Source organism: Chinchilla lanigera, unplaced genomic scaffold (genome assembly GCF_000276665.1).
Source record: "Chinchilla lanigera isolate Chin_1 unplaced genomic scaffold, ChiLan1.0 scaffold00082, whole genome shotgun sequence".
NCBI lineage: Eukaryota > Metazoa > Chordata > Mammalia > Rodentia > Chinchillidae > Chinchilla > Chinchilla lanigera.
The window spans coordinates 2,171,785-2,193,399 of NW_004955483.1; the positions used below are offsets into that span (position 1 = coordinate 2,171,785).

Genomic DNA, 21,615 nt, shown 5'->3' on the forward strand with positions numbered 1-21,615 from the left:
CACGCCGAGGGCACCGGCCTGGGACGCGACTGCCACCGCGGCCCTTTCCCGAGTGAGCAGCGAGCGCGCTCGGGCGCTCGGCCGAGGGAAGGCGCAGGCGGCTCGGCACGCGCAGGAGCGGAGCCCGCGCGCGGAGAGCCCGTGCCCTGTCATGACCAGAGGCGTCCGTCTCTAGGTAGGGGCACCTTTGGGTTTGTTCTGTTTCGCTTCCGATTTTGCTCACGGCCCGGGGAGGTCCGTGTGGGGAGGGTGTCCTCGACCTAATCGCGCACTAGGACCCGTGCCTCCCCGGCGCCCTCGCCCCGGTACCACCCGGGAGAGGCTGGAAGTTGCGGGGCGAGCGGGATGCATGCTGCAGGCGGAGCTGGAGGATGCCCTGCGGGGCCGAGGTGGTGCCCAGGGTGCGCTTTTCTGGGCAGCAGGGTGTGGGTAGGAGCACCACCGGCGGTGGGGCCGGGGTCCCAGTTGCGGGGAGACTCCCAGCCCTCGGCGCCAGTGGAAACTCCAGCTCAGGGTAGTGGCCATCTCCAGGGTCTTCGTCTGCCCAGATTGACCGGTGGATCTCTGCTGCCAGCCAGCACCTTCGTTGCCATGTCTGAATAACCCGCGTGAGAAAGGGGATGAGAATTGGGAGGGGCCAGAAAGGAGAAGAAAATTGTCGCCTTGATGTCCACCGTGTCTGGAAAGACTGAGGGTGCGGTGAGTGGCACACCTGAGGACAGGAGCCCTAGCAGGTGTCTGTCTGTGGCGTGGGAGGGGCTGGAGAGTCGGGGGTAACTGTGACCTCTGGGCTCCCTCCCACAGGCTAGGGGCCGCGGATAGAGACCCCTCGTTTTGGAAGGGAGGAGGAGCCGTTTGCAGTCCCATAAGCGGAAGCCGTCCAGGTGTTCAGGTGGCAGAAGGTCTGTACAAAGTGGCAGCTCACCGGGAGCAAGAGAACAAGTGGCACACTGCAAAAGCCTTCAGGCTGTGTGCGTGGGGGTGGTGCCCACGAGGTCCCAACCTCCCTGGCTCGTGTCTTGGAGATAACTGAGCGATGGGGCAACAGCTAAGCTTCCTATCTGGGGAGCCGATCGCTTGTCTTAGAGAACAGACTGGGGCCCTCTTTCCTGGTCCCACTTTGGACCCTCCAGAGTCCGCGCGCTCGCTTAGACGGAGGTCTAGAACTGTGACCCATCTTGGCCCCCATCCGCAGAGAAATTGTACCTGGCCCTCTCTAGGGCTCTGGGCATCTGGAGGGGCAGTGGCCCTGTTGTTGCCTGACATACAACCATTGCTTCCTTTCGGTTTCTGTCAGGTTTGTGTAGCTCTGAGACTGCTCCCTGCTCCTCCCCACCCCCTCCCCAGCACTCCTACTGGCTTCCTTCTGGTCTTCCTCCGGCTCCCCCAGACTTTTTGGAGCAGCCTCTGAATCTGCGCCCTCATGCTGTCTTGCTCCGCCAAACTGTGTATCGTCCGCTGTCTCCGGTTGAGGTGTCATCCATGAGCTCCTCCTAAACGAGCACCGTCACAGTGAGCCCCAGCCGGTTAGTGAGGAGCCAGCGGGTAGCTGCCCGGCTCCTGCAGGAGCAGACTGCAGAGGTGTGTCTGCTTAGGGTGACAATGGCTTAGGGAAGCGCCTCCTCTTCTCTCCGCTCCTCCTCCAGCCGGCCCTGCACATCAGTCTCCTGTGCTCAGCTGCCCTGGGGGGCAGGCGGGGGCTGCCAAATACCACCATCTTTCCTGGAAGGTCATGTGTTTGCCAGTCCAAAAACTTAAAACATCCAAGCATTGGAAAACAGACCCTGGGGAATCTGTTTAGTAAAAACATACTGCATGTGTGGCTATTCCAAAAGATCCTGCATTGGCCTTGCTTCCCTCTTCCTCTGACACTCAAGTGCTAGATTTTGCTTTGCATATTTTAGCCCTAATATAAATATAAAGAAGTGCCAGCTAGAGAGGAAAGCTGCTAGGGACTTGCCTAGAATTCTGACTGCCTAAACACAAAATCTAGAACTGGTTCCCTTCCCTCTGTTAATTATAAAGTTATTTCCAGCAGAGAAGGAACCTGTCCTGTTTTCAAGGGTCACCTGGAGAAGTGAAAGGTGCTGAACAGGAAATAGTTATGTCTATGATTTTTTTTTTCTTTTTTTTTTTGGTGGTGGTACTAAGGACTGAACCTAGGGGCCTTCACACTGAGCTACAAGCCCCAGGCCCTTTGTTTCTGTATTTTAAGACAAGAGCTTCCTAAATTACCCAGTCTGATCCTCTTGTCTCAGCCTCCCAGAATGCTGGGATTACAAGCATGCACCACCACGGTGGCTTATGTCTATAGGCTTTGGTGGCAATTGATATAAAATTTCTCATTTCAGTGTTGAAGCCCATGGAGTGGGGCCCTGCCAGTGATACCAGGTGTCCTACCCTGAATTTGCGGTCACTAAAATGGAAACATCCCTAAAAACCCCAAGCCCAGCTGTGATACCAACCACATGCTCCCTTCTAAATGTAACTGAGCCACTTCTCAGTTACATTTTGGGCTTATTCACAGGTGATTAGTTCACCTCTCCACCAAGAGACCAAAACCCAGACACAGCAGCTGCAGAGGTGGATGGTGTAGCCTTCAGATTTCGTCTTAAAAGGTCCAATCATGCACAGAACAGTCCCTTGGGTTTAAGAGTTTGCAAACCAGTGCTTTGTTTCATCAGTCATTGCATTCAGGGTTGGACAAAAGATATAAAGCGGTCTTGTTTTTATTCTGAAAAGAAGTCAGAAGTCGAAAACCAGTTTCTTGCTTTCTGCGGGAGGAAGTGGTGATGGAAGCGAAAGTCATTTTCTGTATACAATGAGTGCTCCCCGGGGCAGTGGCAGAGCTGACTTTCTACTGGGGCTTCCTGTGCCCTCAAGCAGCTCCTTTAGCAGGGTGATTCTCATCTGCCAAGCAGAGCTCCATGAGCTGGGGCAGACAGACAGCTCGTGTTTGTGCCCATTCAGCCAGAGAAGAACACCAGCTAAAGACAATGAGCAAGCGAATGAGGGGAGGGGAGATTGGGACCCCTGCAGCCTGGACTTGGTTTCCCAAAAGCAGTGCTCGGTGTGGGCCAGTGTTGTACAGTAGCTGTCATGTGAACGCCCACCATGTGGCTATTAGAACAATCTGCCCAGAAAGCAAAAGGATTATAAGTGTCCACCTTCTCAGCTACCAGGGGCCCTTGCTTTGGTACCATCTCTGTCCTGTCTTGATCATATTCTTGCAGGCAGTTTCTTAAAACAACAGTTTCTCCTTACAAATGAAAACCTTGTGCCATGCACACACACAGTGGCCTCCATGTGGATTCACAGAACACAGTTGCTTACTCCATCGAGTGACTGGAGTGAATCGACCCCGACACCCCCACATGGCCATGTCCCCTTCTCTCTGAAGTCACACACTTCCGCTCTGATTCATGGTCCAGCTTTTTGTTTGGTTTGGTTTGGTTTGGTCATAGTACACTCATCCCACTTGGGCTGGAAATGTGCCCTGAAAATAAGAGCTATTTTTCAAAGTGTGGCAAGCTATCTAGAAAAGATGAGTTTACACATGGCTCCGGCTGGTCGCCAGCCGGAGGAAATCCAAAAGGCCACGAAGGAGAGAGGTTGCAGCAGTTATGTCATTTGCCTCACTTCCCTGACATCAAGGAGTGCTGTGCAGGGTGATGAAAGCTCTCACACCTTCATCATGCTAATTAGAAAGGAAATTAGACTTTTTCAACAGAAAAGCAAATGAGATGCAATATTTCTATCTGTTCTACAAGATCAAAGCAAGCTCCCAGGCGGGCTAAGGAGGGAGGAGTTTTAAAGGGATTGTTATTCACACTGCTCAGCATTCTAAAACAAAATAAACTGATGGACAACCACTTTTAATTCCAAGATGGATTTGAAGTGCAGTGTTATATAATTTAGGAGAACGTCACTCTTTTTTTTTTTTTCAAGCTTAACCCTGTGCTCACTGAGTGATTATTTTGGGATCTGCTCAAAGTTAGATTTGTGACTCCACATAAAATATAGAACACTGAGTAAACCTTTTAGCAAGCACAGTTTGGTAGAGAAGGAGGGACCAGTTGTGATGGACAGTGTGCTGTGGGCAACTGCACATCCTGGTTTGCTCTATGTATCAGTCAGCTTTTTGTCACTGTAACAAAATATGCAATGCAGGCTATGTAGAAAGTAGAGAGGTTTGTGTAGCTCACTGTTCTGAGGGTGGAAGGTCTAGATGGTATTGCTGAGGCTGGAGTGAGGGGCTGGACTGCACCACCTCACAGGGGATGGCAGGGGTAGGAAAGTGAGTGTGCAGGAGCAAGGAAGCAATGAATCCTGAACAAGAAACAGGGACAGCTCCCACAGTCCCTTCAGAAAGCATGCCCAAAACCACCCCGGCACCTCCCAAAGGGCCCCAATCCCCCCATCCAGGTCCCACTCCCTACCAGACTGGGAACCAGCCTTTAATCACAACGCTCAAGCCACACCCAACCATGGCACCCCACACACCTGTCATGGCAGCATAATTATCAGTGTTTGGATTTGACAGTAAATCATGCAGTCACCCACAGAAAAAGTAGCTAGAAGAGGACAGAGGAAGAGGAGGCTGTGGTGGGATTTGTCAGTGGAGGGTGTCCGTGTTCCTGATAGAAGGTGACAGACAAGTAGAAGGTAAAAGGGGCTTAGCAACAAGAAGATGCCTGAGAGCACAGAGGGTCTGCTTGGTCCGTTCGTGTATCCTCAAAGTATTCGTGCCCCCAAGCCAGTGGGAGACATCAAATAGTAACAAACTCCCTGTGAACTCGGTTTAAGAGCAAGACTGAAGGCCAGAAAGGTCAGGACAGTGAGGAGGTTTGCCTGGCAGGGAAGGCCACATGGGAACAGTTGCAAAATAGGCTATTATGAATAATGAAGAGGATAGTAGAACAAGATTGGCCAATGGCCATACCAAAAAAAAAAAAAAAAAAAGACAGTAGAACAAGGTTGGCCAATGGCCATACGAAAAAAATGTTTTTGTGTGTAGAAAAACATTTCTGAATTCTTTCTGGAATTCACCTCTGAACTTTTGGTTTAAATGCCACTGACTCTCACCTCTAGCCCTGGAAGCAATCTTTTCCTCCTCAGGCAAATTGTTCAGGCAGGGACAGCAGAAACAATGGCTCCATTCTCCCCAGGCTTGTCTCTCTGTGTCCTCGTCCTCCAGGAGAGCTCTTAGAAAGGAGGCAAGGCCAGGAGGGGGAAGGGTAGCCGGGAAATATAAAAGCAATGTAGAGAAACACAAAGAGCACAGGCTCTTTCTTTTTCCTAGGAGGAAGACTAAATTCACAGTTTCCTGCAGCTAGAGATATTCCAGAGAGGTTGAGCCCAGAGTGACGTTTGATTTCCCCACTTTTGTTGCATATGAAGTCATGGACTGACTTGACCTTTGCCTTGAAACTGTGACAGTCTACCTTCCAGTTTAAGTGTCCCCGCACCAGCTGCCCTGCACACAGGTAGAGGTTTAAGGCTAACCTATCCTACAGGAAGATTCCAGAGTCTTCTCCTCCTGCCAGCAATCCTTGAAGGGGAAGGCTGCACCATACTCTTACATTACAAGGTTCCTGGCAGCCTTTAGCCATTTGATAGGACCCACGTTCTTTCCAGATATAATCCAATTTGGTGATATCTTCATCCTCAGAAGTAAACAGAGCTTAGAACCAGAAAGAAATAAATGGTGCTGAGAAGGACACACACAGGGAATCTAGCGATCATCGGGGTTCAGTTGCAGAGAATAGAATGTACTCCACCGGAAGGATATAAATAAAACGGACCACTAGACTGTTGGGTCAGAAAAGCCAGGGAAATGCACATCAGGTTAAAATTTGAAAGACACAGTGTAAAACCAGGCTGCAAATGGCTCCTCCACATGCTCAGTAGTCTGGAGAAGCCACTTGCTACCAGTGCCGTGGTCAGGGAAGAGCCAGCCAGGAGGCCACTGGAAAACCTAGACACTCCATGAAGGTAGCTGGGACTGCGGTCAAGGAGAAACAGGGGCACAGTTTGGTAGACAAAACAGTGTCCTCTCTAAGACATCCACGTCCTGTTCATGGGACCCGACCCACAAATGTAAAACGGACTTTGCAGATGTGGCTAAGTCAAGAACTTGACAGCATCCTGGATCACCCAGAGAGGCTCAGTCTGCTTCCACCAGTTCTCACAAAGAAAGACACAGGACCAGGGAAGGGAGGCCCAAGGAAGGGACCCCAGGAGAGGAAGTCAGAGGACTCTGGAAGCTGCAGGAGATGAGGAATGGGTTTTCCAGAAGAACCTCAGGGAAGAAACACAAGTCTGTTGACACCTTGACCTCAGTCTGGTGAGACCCATGTCCTTAGCACTGTAAACTAATAAATGTATGTTTTAAATGCCTACGTTGAAAGTTATTTATTACAGCAGCCATAGAAAGCCAGCATGTACCCCTCCTCTCACATCTACCTTCAGATGCAGGCCGTGCCTCCAACAGAGGCCCCCACTTCCCAAGGGGGTCTGAGTGCAGGGGCCTCGGGGCAGTGATGTTTCCAGCCTCCGAGCAGAAGGGGCCCAGAATGGCATGCACTGCCTATGGTGCCCATCCCTGCAGCTGCCACAGAGGTCCTAGGGAGCCACAGGTGGGATGTGGTTCCTCACTCTTAACTGTCACTTCTGAGGGACAACGGCATGTGGCAGAACAGAAGGGGATGTTTGAGATTTTTCAGAAGTTTCACAAGAGTCATGAAGTTTATCAGGCACAAGATGGAATGGGAGGACAGAGGCGTTAGCATGGTGCCTGTGTTACCACATTAGAAGTTATTCTCTGGAGATGAAGGAGAGATTGGAATAAGCATCAGTGTCAGGGATAAATACTGACTTTCTACAGCTTAGCCCTGAACTACAGCCCATCCACATGATTGCGTCTTCCAAAGATGGCCGCAACCAGATTCCTGTTCCACACAATCCTCGTCCTATATCAACACGCAGGTTACATTCCCTACCCTCAAAACGTGACACTTTCAGTCAATACAGAATGTGACTTCCAAGGCTGAATCACAAAAGATAATTGGAGATCTGCTTTGTCGGCTCAAATGCCAGCCCTGAAGCCATCAACCACCACCTGCCTGTCCTGAGCCCACCATGCTGTGGGGAAGCCCAAACCAGCTGACCACTAAGACAGCAAGAGAGGAGAGGGGGCTGCCAGCCCACACGGCCCAGCCCCGCTGCTCCTGAGCCAGAGGCCGCTGGCCCGTGCCTGTCCGGCAGAGCTCGCTGCACTCCTGACTCACTGTTGTTTCAGGTCACGCTGTTTGGGAACCCTCTGTCACACGGTAATAAATAACTACATTGGGGCCATGATCTGGTACTATTCCTATTAGACTTCTTCAGTGGGAGGCAGAGAACATGCAGGAGTCCATAAAATAACCGATCTGAAGCCCACCTTCTCCTCTTCTCAAATACTGGCCTAAGACACTCATTCTCAGATCTCACATCAGAGAGCCTGGCGCACATGTGGGTTGGTCTGCTGTGGGAGGACTTAGGACAGTGGGCTGGGTTGGAAGGCATTTCTGACTGGCACAACCAGTGTGGGAATGGGCAGAACCCAACTTCATATAATAAATCCAACTTCTTATTAAGTTGTCTCACTGTAGCAAGTGATGGTGATACAAACCTTTACTCTGGGGGTGACCCCAAATTGTGGGCCAGTTGAAGAGCTGCAGAAAAAGAGAAGGCAAGGCACTAGTCTAACCACAGGGACCCGATACCCGCAGTGCAGTTCCGGGAGGCTGGTGTCTCCTCCTTTCTTGGCATCGTGACTGCTGGGTTTTCCTTTACCACCACATGTCTTCTGCGTAGTCCACCTTCCTTGCTGCCTAAAGTTCAGTGTTCTTTAACTTTAAGATCAGGGTCTTTATTAAGAGTAGTGCATAAGTTGGGAGTGGTGGTGCATACCTGTAATTCCAGCACTCTAGGAGGCTGAGGCAGAGGGGTCTCAAATTCAGTCCCAGCCTGGGTAACTTAATGACTTACCTGTCCCAGCCTGGGTAACTTAACGACTTACCTGTCAAGACCCTGTCTCAAAATAATTTTTGTTAAAGGGCTGGGAACATAGCTCAGTGCAAAGGCCCTGGGTTCAATCCCCAGTACTGGGGTGGGGGTCTGAGTGGGGGAGGAGAGTACTACATAATAATGCTCTAGTGATGGGATTTCTTTTTCCGCTTTTCAACTTTCACCCTTATCCCATTTAAACCACCGAGCAACCCTGGGATGTAACATCAGTGGTGCTGATTTCACAAATTAGGGAACAGAACAGCATGGTTGACTGGCTTGTCCGGGATCACAGCACGCACGTGTACACAGAGCTGGGCTGCCCAAGGTGTTCCCATTCCACATGGGTCCATCCCAGGATGTCCATCTCATGGGACTTGCAGCATAAGCACCGTTCAGAAAGACAGAGGAAGGGGTGCTTTGTTCTGCCTGCCCTCCCTCTTTAGCCTCCAATATGGCCTCCCTGAAGCCCACGTTCACTGGGGGCGGGAGGAAGTGGGACGTTTCCGCTTCTCACCTCACCAGCGCCCTCTGCTGGAGACTTTGTTTAGCATGTGGCACGCGGCCTCCTCGGTGACCTAAGGAAGGTCAGGACTTGCTCCCTTTTCAGGCTCCCATGACATTCCAAAAAAAGTTTGCCCTTTGAATCTTGTCGTCATGATCTTTGGCCCAAAATAGGACAGAAATGACACGTGGTGTTTCTTTTTCAGAGGTAATTTTTTTTTCTTTCATATCTTCAATGTGTGTTTCTTCACATTAAGATATTTTCCAGACGTTATGGGTAGGGGGCTCTCTGTTGCAAAATGGTTCGTTCCTCACTGACGGAAGAAAACAGCCAAAGCAAAAAGAGACTAAAGGGTGACATTAACTCAAGAAAAAAACATACTTACTGCAGCCTGTGTAGTTTTTCATTTACGGGACTCGTTTCATTCCTTTGGGATCCAACTGGGGAAGAAATACGTCTTCCCAAATCCTGCAGATAATCCAGCTGACAGACTTATCTGTCACTTTAGGTAAACCGTGGGATCCTAACTGCGGGTGCAGAGTCAAGACCTCCCTGGGCACAAGGGGAGTCTGAACCCACGGCAATTTTTAAATGCAAATTCCAAATTACAGATATGTGTGTACTTATCTAATATTGCATGTTGACATAAAGCATCAGATCTATGAAAGCACTCAATCTAAATAAAAATTATATAATAAAAATAGCTGTCATTTGATAGCCTTTCTGATGTGCCAGGCACATGTATTCATTTATTGAATCTTCACAATAAACTGAAGTAAGTACTTTTATCATCTCCGTTTTATAAGATGAGAGGGTTGGAGTCTCACAAAATTAATAAGAGACAGAGCTCAGTTTTAAAGCGAGGCCGTGTGGCATCAGAGTGCAGGCTGTGGCTGCGTATGAAAATACACAAAGACTCCAGATTCTCAGCCGCAGTTCCCACAGCAACAACCAGTCAGGAGCGCGTTCTCCCACGTAACTCGGCAGTGTGGCTGCCAGCTCTTCAGGCTTAGCAGCTCAAATCTCAGACTGTCCACACAGCTGAGGTTCTCAGTTGATATCGAGACAATAATGAGGCTCTTTGGGACCCTAGTGTAATTATGAGGAAGCCTTATCACATCATCCTGCCAAAAGCTTCATTAATCCAGTCAAGCGCACACCACGTCTGCGAAGGTGCCCGGATGTGGAGAAATGGAACGGACACTTTTTCTCCGAGCAGTGCACCCTGATAAACAATGCCATGTCGGTAGCAAGCCTTCCTCTTGCTAGCAAACAGCTGTGCTCCACAGTGCCGCGGAGATCTGAACAATCTCACAGAAGGGGAGGGGAATGGACAGCAAATCAACCTGAGAGAGAAAAAAAGGAATCATTCCTTTTCTTTTATGAAGAGGATCGTTGTCTTATCCATGCCCACATGAAAAATATCCCTTGATCGTTTTTGTCTTAATTACTGAATGTAGGAAAACAAGATCATTGTTAATTCATATGGTTTTAATTTATGCGTAAGAGAATCATACAGGATAATTACCTACAGTTGAAAAAAAATGAACAGTGTCAAATCTGGTTAATACACGCATGATTTACCCTTCTGTCTCTCTATCAGAAAAGATTTAAAGTGGTAACCAATCTGAATGATATGCACAGTTGCATTGGTTTGTTAAGCAGAAGTATTTTTCCCTGTGATTTGCATCACAAATAGAATGCTCAGATTTGGACTGACTAGATTTGAATATAATTTCCAGAACAATAGCTGTGATTCACTGACTTGACTCATATTTGATCTTTTCCAGAAGTGCCCATTTTTCAAATCAGTGCAAAAGAAGTTATCTTCATGGGGCCTGTGCTAGCCTGAGGATAATTTCTTTTATGAGGATAATTCCACGAGAATGATGATTATTTCCTTTATGTAGATTCATGGGGACTGTATAGTGGTGATCATATTACTGCTTCCCACATTCATTGTCTCTGAACCTCCATAGAGCAGCAGCTTCCAAAAACTAAAACAAGCAGCTGGAAGGAATTATGGGGTAATTGGCAGACATCAGTGGGAGTGAACAGTAAGTTTTACGGTGCTTCCTTGTAGCCCAGCAAAAGAGGAACCTAGTAAGTTATAATTTAAGTTACTGCTATTGGAAAGGTGGACATACAAAAATTTTCCATATCAAAGACCTACAATAGAAGCATATCACATGGACGTGTATACACAGGAGGTTAAATTAAACTGGTTGACCCATCTCCTAAAGATCTAAAAGTGGCTTCCCAAGAAAATATTATGGAAAAGAAGAAAATGTTATGGAAAGAAAAGAAACTTCTATATTTGGCTCTCAATTGCCCTTTGGGGGAAGAAAGTGATGCAGCGCAGAATCTAAGTCAAAGTTGTGCATTATCATTGGGTTTTCTTCAGCAAATGTTAGAGGGGGTGATGGGCCCTATCCTCACACCATCCCCTGGGGGAGTCCAGCTTAGACAACAGAGTTACAACTTCTTAACCATGCCGGAATCTGTCACTTGTGATTTTAGGTTCTAGTGCCACTACTTGATTAACAAAACTGAGCCAAGTATAAAAAATACAAAACTTTCATAGTCTAGATAGGCTATTTATCATTTTATCCTCAATTTTAGCGATGGACATGCTGTTAATAAGAGACATCCACTTAACTGGGTGCATATTTTGTGCCCAGCATTTGTCCTTTATGGGTGGGTCTTGCTGTCTTTTAATCCTTACAAATTAGGGTACCAATGTTATGATTCCCATCTTACAGAAGAAAATAAAAAAAAAAGAAGAAGAAAATCCAAGCAAAGGTCAGTGTTCCAAAAAGGAGACTTAATACCAGTTGTGTGACCTCAAGTGATTAACCCCATACTTTATGTGTCTACATGTATGCACACATATGTGCGTCTGCCCACTCAGCCTTCCGATCCTGCTAGTTTCATGTTCTTACTTGCTCCTTGTTCTGACTCCTTATTAAAAGCACTGGCTATGACAATCTCTAAGATTCCATATAATTTAAGACTCTCTGCTAATTACAGGTGTGACATGAGAAATTGTGTCAGTCAGGAAATGTGCTCGATCCGTGTGTAAAGCTGAGGTCATTTTGGTTTACTAAGACAAATGCCCTCACTTCAACAGTTTCCTTTTCTCTGGAAGTGCTAAAAAAACAAAACACCTAGTTGGTGAGTTTGATACATGCTGTTTCTTGCTGCGAATATTAATTGTGGCACATTAATCAAAAATCCCAGTTTGGCAGGTAGCAGGAGGGCAGAAATGTGGTGACTCTCTGTGCCCAGCCACCTGTCCATGCAGTGGCCCCTTCCTCCTGAAAACCTGGTCAAAACAGTGGAGGCATCTGCTCTCAGTCTGGAACACCCGCACTGCATGCTCAGAAACAATGGGCCCATCCTGCCAAATGATACCTTTTGATGCAGAGAAAAATCCTGTCTCTCCCAGGGACCAAAGGCCTGTCTTCTGTGAATGTGCATTGCATTTGAAAGGCATTGCTTGGTGCGTGTTCTGAACTCTGTTCATCCCATGTTATATTCTGAATGCCCACACTGTGCTCCTGCACCGTTGGTTCCAGGGTCTCACCAAACAGCATACATGTCCTGCAACACAGACATCTATGCTCAGAGCGCTGATTGTCTCGTGGGGATTCACTGAAAATCTGACACATGGTGCCATACAAAATTGACTGTTAAAAATGCCTGTCTACTGGTAGAATACCCTAGGACTCCTCACCATTTTTTATACGAACTGCGTTTGGTTTTAGGGGTGGTGTTTGTTGGTTGGTTGGTTGATTGGTTGGTACTGGGGTTTAAACCTAGCACCTCCACACCAAACTACATCTTTTTAGCCTTTTGCTTTGTTTTGTTTTTTTACTTTTTATTTCAAGGCAGGGTCTTTCTAAGTCACTAAATGTCCAAGGCTGGGTCAGAGCTTGTGATCCTCCTGCCTCAGCTTCCCAGAATACTGGTATGGCAGGCATGTATCACCACACCTAGCTTCAATTGCATTTTGTAAATAGGAAGACCCAGGTATTGTTTTCTTCCTCTAAAGATATGCTTTCTAGGTCTTGGTAATAGAAACTTCACTCCATTTGCTAATTTATCCTTCAAGAGAGCTGAGAAAGAACCATCCAGTGCTTACCACTGAGAGCCCAACCTCTGCAGGTCTCTCCTCTGGGAGACACATGGAAGTTCCAATCCAGACCTTGTTACACTGGAATGGACAACACATCTGCATTGCTGTTCGAAAAAGGAAGGCTCTCTTACTCATGGCCTGAGCACTTTCCGTGCATCAGTCTACCTAACCCTCGCATCAGTCTACCTAACCCTCACAGCAACCTGTGAGGTTGGTCCTTTTATTGTCCCCACTGTAAAGACAGGGAGTGGAGAGGTCTGAAGAGGTTAGGGGCGCAGCCAGGACCCTGGGGCACAAACTGGGCAGACTGAGTTCTCAGCACCAGAAGAGGGAGAATTTCATTTTGTGAGTGCAATGTTGGAAAAGAGAGGAGCAGACAACCTCTAGTTCCATCCTGACATGTGGCCTCTTCTGTGTCTTCCCAATAGTGGAACAATTCTTTTTAATCATAAGATTGTTCAGAGCTGTGTCTTATGTGCCACTGAATAAGAGACACAATTTTATCCTGGTTGTTTTTCTCCTTTCTTGTAAAGACTTGCAAAGCCTTTTTCAAATATCTTTTGTAGTAAAGTTGGAAAGTGACTAAAAAACATGAATTACTTGGGGATTTTTTTTTTTTTAACATGAGAAAGGGAAGGAAAGGTACTGTGTGCATGGAGAAAGACTGAATCCTGGGAAGACCTTTAACACCATAGCTAATTCCGGGTCCCAGCCATAACCCTAACTGTAAGTCCAGATGTCTGGAAATGAGGCTCAGACCATGACATTTTGGTAAAGCTCCCCAGGTTAATTCTAACATGCAGCCAGGTCTGAGTATCCCTGAAATAGACGATGTGTTACATTAGGCTATTTTCAGAGGTTATTGATAGTTGTATCAAGAGTCAGATGGAGCTACAGAGGCTTAGCATATTTATTCCAGTGCAGCAGATGTCTTTAAATAATCCCCATGAACTGGTTCTTAGTAGTGGACATGTCTTTGTGGATTTAACTACAAGACAGTAAGGTACAGGGCAGTGGTGGTGAACCTATGGCGAGAGTGCTGCAGGGGGCTGCTTGTTATTGAAAGCTCTTAAAGTTTCATCCTCAGTGGTATAAGGCATTGCTCCAGGACAGCAAGGATGCCCCATTTCTTTTTGTTGAGTTTATCATTATACTGTGTTACTAACACTTAGTGCATGTCTCATAGTGGAGTAGGGTTAGGGTCCAAGGAAGTAAAGGCAGAGAAAGTAATGCTGAGACTCCAGTGGATCATCTAGAACCAAATGGGCACAGAATATTTGTGGGGTCACGGGACCTCCTGAGTACTGATGACCCTCCACACCAGGCTGGGGGAGAGTTCCCTTCATACTTGGGGAAAGGAATCTGATAGAATTCTGCTTTCTCAGCTAAGGGGCAATGGTGATGCATAGTAATAAGACAATATCTGGGAGGTAGAAACCCCAATTCTGACTCTGGCTCTGCCAGCTATCTTGTACAGCAATGGTGACAGCTGTCCCACCCAATTCACAGGGCTGCTAGCAGGATATAAAGTAATGTCAAAACATTTGGGAAAGTGCAATCTGCAAACATGCCTTATTATTGAGAATCTCCCTTATTAAGAAAGGTGTTTCTTTGAGACCCCTAAGGGATATTTGTGTTGCAAACAGCTGTGTAGCCACCAAAAGACAAGCCTTTCTCTCTGTTACACTTGATCTCTAGTGGGTCGCCTGCCCCTAGAATAGCTGGCACTAAATTCTTTGGAGACTCCATATGCTGGAGAAGACTTTTGTTAATTGGCTTGAACACCTAACTTCTCTCCATGGAGAAGGTTTCATGGCCTCGTTTTTCCAGGGCTAATGTGACCGAGCCCAGCACTTCCATTTTGCTCAAAGTATGCATTAGTTTCTTCAAGTCCAAACAGCCTGAGCCCAGGGTGCCCTTGTTTATAGAGAATGTCCCAGCACAGTCGCATACATAAGTCCCTCCTGGGGGACACAGGCCAAATGGGAGGCTCCCTGACAACCCAGTCCCTTTCCTGCTCATCCATTCCGCGTCTACGAGAGAAGGTCCTGTTTAGGGTTTCTTTGGTTCCCCAGACGTGCGCCTGAGTGAAGGGAAAATTAGGTGATTCCGGAAGTCATTAAAGCAGGTTAATTTGACCACCGATGTCACCTCTTATTTGCTTTGAAGTTGGACGGGGTAGAACCATCAAATTCAAAGGCCAAACCAATTCACCTTCTCCTGCTAGAAAAAATGGATGAATTTCCCTTCCCTATGACTTCATTTTTATCCGCAGCAAATCTGAGAAGGACAAGGATGTTCATATGTTGCCTTCCCCACACCCCTCACTCCTGCATTCACTGTGATCTAATGTGCTCATAAAATGGACAGAGGTTAAGAATTACTAGCCCTGGGGCTATCCGTGACTGCTTTCTGCTGCACAGAGGCCTGAGAAGCTATTGAGGATTGCCTCCTTATATCAGCACTGGGCCGGTAGACAGCCAGTAAATTAATCATATGTTCAAACATACAGAGAAGCTGTGTAAATCCCTGAATAACCACCATCTAGGTGCAAAAGATTTTTCCATGTTTGCTTCAGCTATTTCTTTGGTTACTGTGACCACTGATACATCTTAAAGAAAAGCCAGACCTCACACCACCTCACCCACATATGCTTTAATGTGTGTCTCAAAAGTGGTGACATTTTCTTACATAGCTGTACCACCATTTCATGCCCGGCAAGATTGGTAAAACTTCCTTCCTACTACTTTGTGCCTAATCCATATTAAAATGCTCCAAAGGCCTTAAAAATGACTTTTCAGTTGGTTTGTCATTGTGATCAGAACAGGGTGCCCGTTTCTTTTTGCCTTGAATGAGCAGCCGGGTGTGGTGGCGCACCTGGAATCCCAGCACTCAGGATGCTGAGGCAGGAGGATTACCCTGAGTTAGAGGCCAGCCTGGGCTACATAGCAAGGTGCTGTCTCAAAAAAAAACCCCTTGAATGAATTATTTGATTTGCAAGAGTCCCAGCCTTGGGGATATCTGTCCATAGAAAGTGTGTTCCCTGCTTCATTTCTCTCAGGCTTTCCAGAAAATTAACACCTTTCACTCTGCTGTGTATAACTTCGCCCAAGTGATGGGTTGAGGACGTAAGGACTGAGTGAAAACCACTTTCTCCCCACTGAAGCTGAGACAAAAACTAAGACAAAGAGCCACACAAAGGCCAAACATCTCCGAGTGAGATTATAGCGCCAGAAAATAAAAAGGGGCCCTTCTTGCTTTCCTGGGGTAGCCTTCCATGATGGCCTTGGGAGGTGGCATCGTTGAGGACTGGGTTAAAGCCAGTGATCAAGTGGGGCGTGAAGGTCACAGTAGACTTTTCTTCCACACTCTCAATTTCCTGCTTTGTAAAAATGGATGTGACTTTCATCTCAATAAATTGTCTAAGGACAATAAACCTGCAAAAGCCTCGCAGCCCTGGAAGAGAGGGATCCCAGTCCTAGCAGGGGTGAGGCTCAGCTTGGTGAATAGGAGGCGCTCTATGGGCACCTGGGCAGGTAGACAGTGGGGCAGGGACTGTGCCTTCAGTGTCCAGAATCCATGTCATGTCACACTGTATTGAACACGTGCACAAATAAGCTCTAATCTACGCTTCTGTCTCTGGTGTTGGGGATTTACCACATGTTGATGAATCCAGTGTTGTGTAATTAAGCATGTGTTCTTTACACTACATGATACTTCAAGCTAAGGATTAGATGGAGTTTTTGCTTGTTTTAGCTTCAAATCCTTTGGACAAAGCAGGGGATAGGGAGAAATTATTAAAAACCCCTGGTGTACAACAAAGGAATGTGATTCTGTTCTGTTGGTAAGCTAGGCACTTGCACATAGCCATACCTAACTGCTTTGCATTCTGATGATAAATTATTTGGTTTTGGCAACCCAAAATAACTCAGCAGATGTTATGCATGGGGCCACCTCTTGGTATGCAGCAAGTAATGAAGCCACTATCCCTATTATAGCTGCTTAATTTGCTCAAATTACTGTGCAGAGAACATGGGTATGGGCTTCTGGGAAGCCACTCAACTCTGACACTGTTGGCATACAGCAGCGTATGCATACACGGTGCCATCTTCCTTTGAGGGCCCTAGAGCAACTTTGACACTGGATTGCTCTGCAGTTAATCAATTTGTTGTGTTTTCTTGATGATTTTTTGATCAGCTTTGCTTTAGTCAATAATCATTCACATGATTTCAAACACATACAACAGATGTAGGAAGACCTAGGTAAAATTATCAAACAAATTTCATGCAATATAGAGAAAATTTTTTAAATTTTAAAAAAGAATGAAATGCGACAAGTAAATCTTTCTCACTGTTAATACACAATGAGTAGAAAGTGCCCACGTGCAACTAGCTTGTTCCCTTAGTGGAAACATCTTCCTAGTTGTATGATGCTAAACTAAGTGGAAATATTAAATTTAAGTAGGTGCAGTGGCACAAGCCTGTATTTCTAGCACTTTGGAAGGCTGAGGCAGGAGAATTGCAAGTTCAAGTCCAGCTTGGACCACTTAGTGACTTAGCAAGACCCTGTGTCAAAATACTAAAGAAGAAAGGGGTGAGGATGTAGCTCAGTGGGAAGGCTCTGGGTTCCATCTGCAGTACTGCAAAAAAAATTTTTTTAGTTTAATTTAACAAATATTTCTGTTTTGTCGGATTGTAGAGAAGCATAGCAGCTCCCACGTTCAGTCCAACACCTCTGTCCCTTTGTTGGTTATTGATTTTCGTGATAGTTCTGCTCCAAAAGAAGTCTTCTTTCTGTAGTTATATATTTGCATAAGCGAATCATCCCAATAGCCAGCAATAAGCCCCAGAAGCCAATGAGAACACACCATCCCTTGCTGACTCCTAAAATGCCTGGCTGGGCTGTGACGGAAAAAGTGAAATACATAAGGTGGTGAGAGAACTTCCTGCTCACAGATGCAGCCACAGAATACAGACTGTGAATGGTGCTGTCTCCCCACAGAAGTTCTCAGTGCTTCCCTCCCCTGGATGAGCATGAACTTTCTGGAAGGTAAAAAGAAATATTTAGGGAACTCAGGGGACCAAAGCCAAGACGGAAGTCCGGGAGTCCTAACTTTGCATGTCCTGTTGCTCACCAGGCCCCTTCCTAAGTCCTAGCAGTAGCACTGCCCACCCTCTGCAGTTATCTCCCAGTCTATAATAAGATGCCTGAATGCTAAGCGTTTGAAGTGCTGCTTTTTAAAAGTGTTGTCATAACAACAGGAATAAAATGATGACTGTAACTCAAGTTGGAAAGGGCTGCCGTGGCCTGAGGTCCATGCTTGTTCCTCTGAGCTGCAAGAGTTTAACTGTAACCTCCTAGCTCAAAAAAAGGCCGCCATCATATGACATTACAATAATCCAGTCACCATTTTGGCTTTTGGCTTTGGCGTTTTGTGGTACTGCTACCTTCCCAGCCCTTTTTAATTTTTTTTTTTTTTTTTTTGAGACAGAGTCTTGCTAAGTCATTCATTTGTCCAGGCCATGCTTAAACTTGCAATCCTCCTGCCTCAGCCTCCAGGCGTCTGAGATTACAGGCATACACCACTGCACCTGGTTTGAGTCCAGTGTTTTTAATATTTGTTATCATATATTGTCATATATCATGTATTTGTTATCACATATTGTCAGTCAGTCCTCCATCAATTCAATTTAGTTGTTAAGCTGGTCAGAGAGAAATCATTTAACCCTGTGAAAAACGTATTACTTTTGATTTTAAAAGGCACCTTTGAAAAGCTTTCACTTAAGATAATGTTCACCCCTTCTATAAGATGAAACATAGCAAGCAGCTCACAAGTCTCAACCCTGCTTTCTGCCTGATACTGAAGTCCGCTGATAAGGGCCAAGTTCGTCACACATGTTTGGCAAGAGAACCTAGCACACTGGGGCACGTTCTCCTGGAACCACGAGGCCTTTTCTGTTTAAGGTTTCCAGAGATCCAGTTCCGTTCCTAGTGAGAACAATAAAAAAATACGAGCTTATACAAACGGTAATTTTAGTAAAGCCAAACAGCAATGAAAGAGAAGATGTCAGTATCATTTTGAGGCTGTTATAAAGAAGCCACGGTTGCTATTGAAAATGAGCCGCCTTGCCCTGAGGATCACCAGGCTGCAGGCAGCTACGCCTGGAGCAGCTGCTTTGCTCCTATGCTAGAGTGTTGTTTTTGAATCTGGTGATCAAAAACATGAGGTTTTCTGGTGGGTGTGTTTTCCTCCCAGCAGGATCAGTCAAGCTGTCTCTGAAGACTGTGTTCCCATAAGATGTTCCTCTTTTGATACCCATGGGTTTTGCTGTCTTTAAAAAAAATAAAAATAAAAAAAATAAAAGATTATTTACTTATTTTTGCAAACAGCTTTAGCCTTCCTGTGAGTGGAAAATACTCTTCTATTTGCACTGATGTGTAGCGTGCCCCAAATGAAGGTCTACGAGCGTAGGGACTTTGCATTTTAAAATGAGTGATGACAACATTAGTCAAAATCAACTCAACCCCTCAAGAGATTTAAGCGATTTTTACGTCCTGAATCATTTCTCTTCTAATTATCACGAGGCCAGCTGCTACTCCCTGCATTTATTTAATCCACCAGAACGGAAGAAGAAACAGAATTTTCATTTCCCCCAGGGCTGAAACAGTGTCAATTATCTAGAAGTTCCAACAATTGACCGTCCCCATGAATCCACGCTATTAACATTTCTTCTTTACTCTTCAAGTGACTCAGCCAGACTCTTAAAATAGCTTCCACGAACTGTGCTGTCATTTCTATGAGAGAGGAGAGAAGAGACAGACCAGGGAGAGTGGTAATATCAAATTACTTCACCTCTGTTTCCTCACCCGTTAAACGTGTACGGGTTTATAACGAGCACAGCCCACTTGATTGCCAAAAGTAGGACATTTCTTCAGATTTCAGGTTCTAGTCGGCAGGAAAGGCCATTACCCCACACTGAGCCCTTTACTTGTTACCCCATTTTCTCCTCAGAACAGGCTTATCACTTAAGGAATTTTGATTCTTCTTTTATTGACAAGCAAGATGGGGGCTTAGAGTGAAACATGAGTTCACCGAGTTTCAGAGGCAGTTTCCTCCACCTATCTGAGCATCCAACGTGTTTCAGAAGACAGCTGGTTCCCACCCTTGAGAAGGGAGTAGAATAGTAAAGAGATGAGACACTCAGGAAGTAATCATACTACCCGCAAGTTCCTGAACATGTTCATTCCCACTAGTAATTCAGAGTATTATCTTTCACCAAAGCCCCTTTGGCTGTTCTGCTCAAGAAATAGTTTGACTTTTCATAAGATTAAAGTGCTATATAACCAATTTACTAGAATCCATGAGTCCATATTGACAATAAACAACGACACTGAATAAAAGAGCTAAAGAAAGCCTTTTTTTTTTCATAAGGAGAAATGGTGGGGCTCAAAGAGTACCATTTTGCCACCATCAAAGTAATGATTGATTCGAACAAGAATCATCGGTGGATGCTAAAAGTCCTTGGTTAAAGAAACAAAATATTGGCATAGCCTCAAAGTACCTCCTTACGAACTACCTGTCGATCACAAAGGCAAGAATAGTACCTTACCAGAGGAGAGACTGGCCAACAACACCTTCACCCAGCGGTCAGAGTTAACCTTGCCAGTAATGGGACCACCTGGCTCCCCAGGCCGATGTGGCAGTGCCCTGAGAAGGACAGCAATACACTGAGGTTGCATCCCTGCTAAATGTACATAGCCTGAATCTTACCATGAGCAAACATCAGAAGCTGGGCGTGGTGGTGCATGCCTGTAATCCCAGAACTCCTGGAGGCTGAGTCAGGAGGATGGCAAGTTTAAGCTCAGCCTGAGCAATTTAAAGACTTAGTGAGACCTTGTCTAAAATTTAAAAAAAAAATGGGGCTGGGGATTTAGCTCAGTGGCACAGTGCCTGCCTGGCAAGCACAAGGTCGTGAGTTCAATTCCTGGTACCGGAAGAAAAACAAAACAAAATAAAATTTAAAAAAAATAAAAAGGGGTGAGGATGTTGCTCAAGTCTAGCGGCCTTGGGTTAAATTCCTGTACTGAAAAAAAAAAAAAAAAATCAGAAAACCCAAATTAGGAATACTCTACAAACAGCTGGCCTGAGTTCTATTAAAATGTCGATGTCAAAGACAAACAGTAGCCAAAGAATGGCCCAGATTAAAGGAGACAGAAGACAGATGACAGAAGAGTCAAGTCATCGTGTGATCATGGCTGGGCTCCTGGAGTAGGGATGGGAGAGACAATATTATTGGCCAGTTGGTAGGATTTGAAAGTCTGTACATTGGGCCAGGGATGTAGTTCAGTGGCATAAACACTTGCCTGGCAAGCCTGAGTTCATGAGTTCAATTCCCAGTACCAAAAAAAAAGAAAGTCTGTACATAGATATCAGCATTGAATTAATGTGAAATTTCCTGACCACTGGGCTTGAGTGTGCAAGTGAACACCCATCTTCCTAGGAAATACACACTGAAGTATTTAAGAATGAAGTTGCATCATCTCTGCAGATCAGTCAATGGGGAGGAGGAAGTATAAGTAATTATGTGAATACAAACTGCTCTCAAAGGGAAAGGGGAAAAATGCTATGTGAGTATGAGGACAAACACAAAGGGAAATGTGCAGGTGTCACCAATGATGATGCTAGGGGAAGGTAGATGGGAGCTTTTTATACTACTCTTGCAATTTTCCTGTAAGGCTCAAATTATTTAAAATTTTTTTTAAATTAAATTGACTTTCTTTGTTTTGTTTTGTTTTTTGTGTTTTTGAGACAGAATCTCGCCCTGCAGTTCAGGCTGGCCTTGAGCTCACTTTGTAGCCCAGGCTGGCCTTGAACTCACAACAATCCTCCTGCCTCAGCCTCCTGAGTGCTGGGATTACAGGC

At 45.9% G+C, this 21,615-nt stretch overlaps 1 protein-coding gene across 6 annotated transcripts in view; it reads left to right on the plus strand.

Moving 5' to 3' along the window:
* The window catches only part of Fam65b (family with sequence similarity 65, member B), a 208,843-nt gene that overhangs the window by 123,549 nt on the left and 63,679 nt on the right, over positions 1-21,615 (plus strand). Inside the window, exon 1 of one of the 6 annotated variants that reach the window (XM_013503809.1) lies at positions 7-175. The exons of the other annotated variants lie outside the window; for them this stretch is intronic. The gene's annotated coding sequence lies outside the window, so the exon portion shown is untranslated. Of the gene's footprint in view, positions 1-6; positions 176-21,615 lie in introns of those variants that run through there. 6 annotated transcript variants of the gene reach the window in all.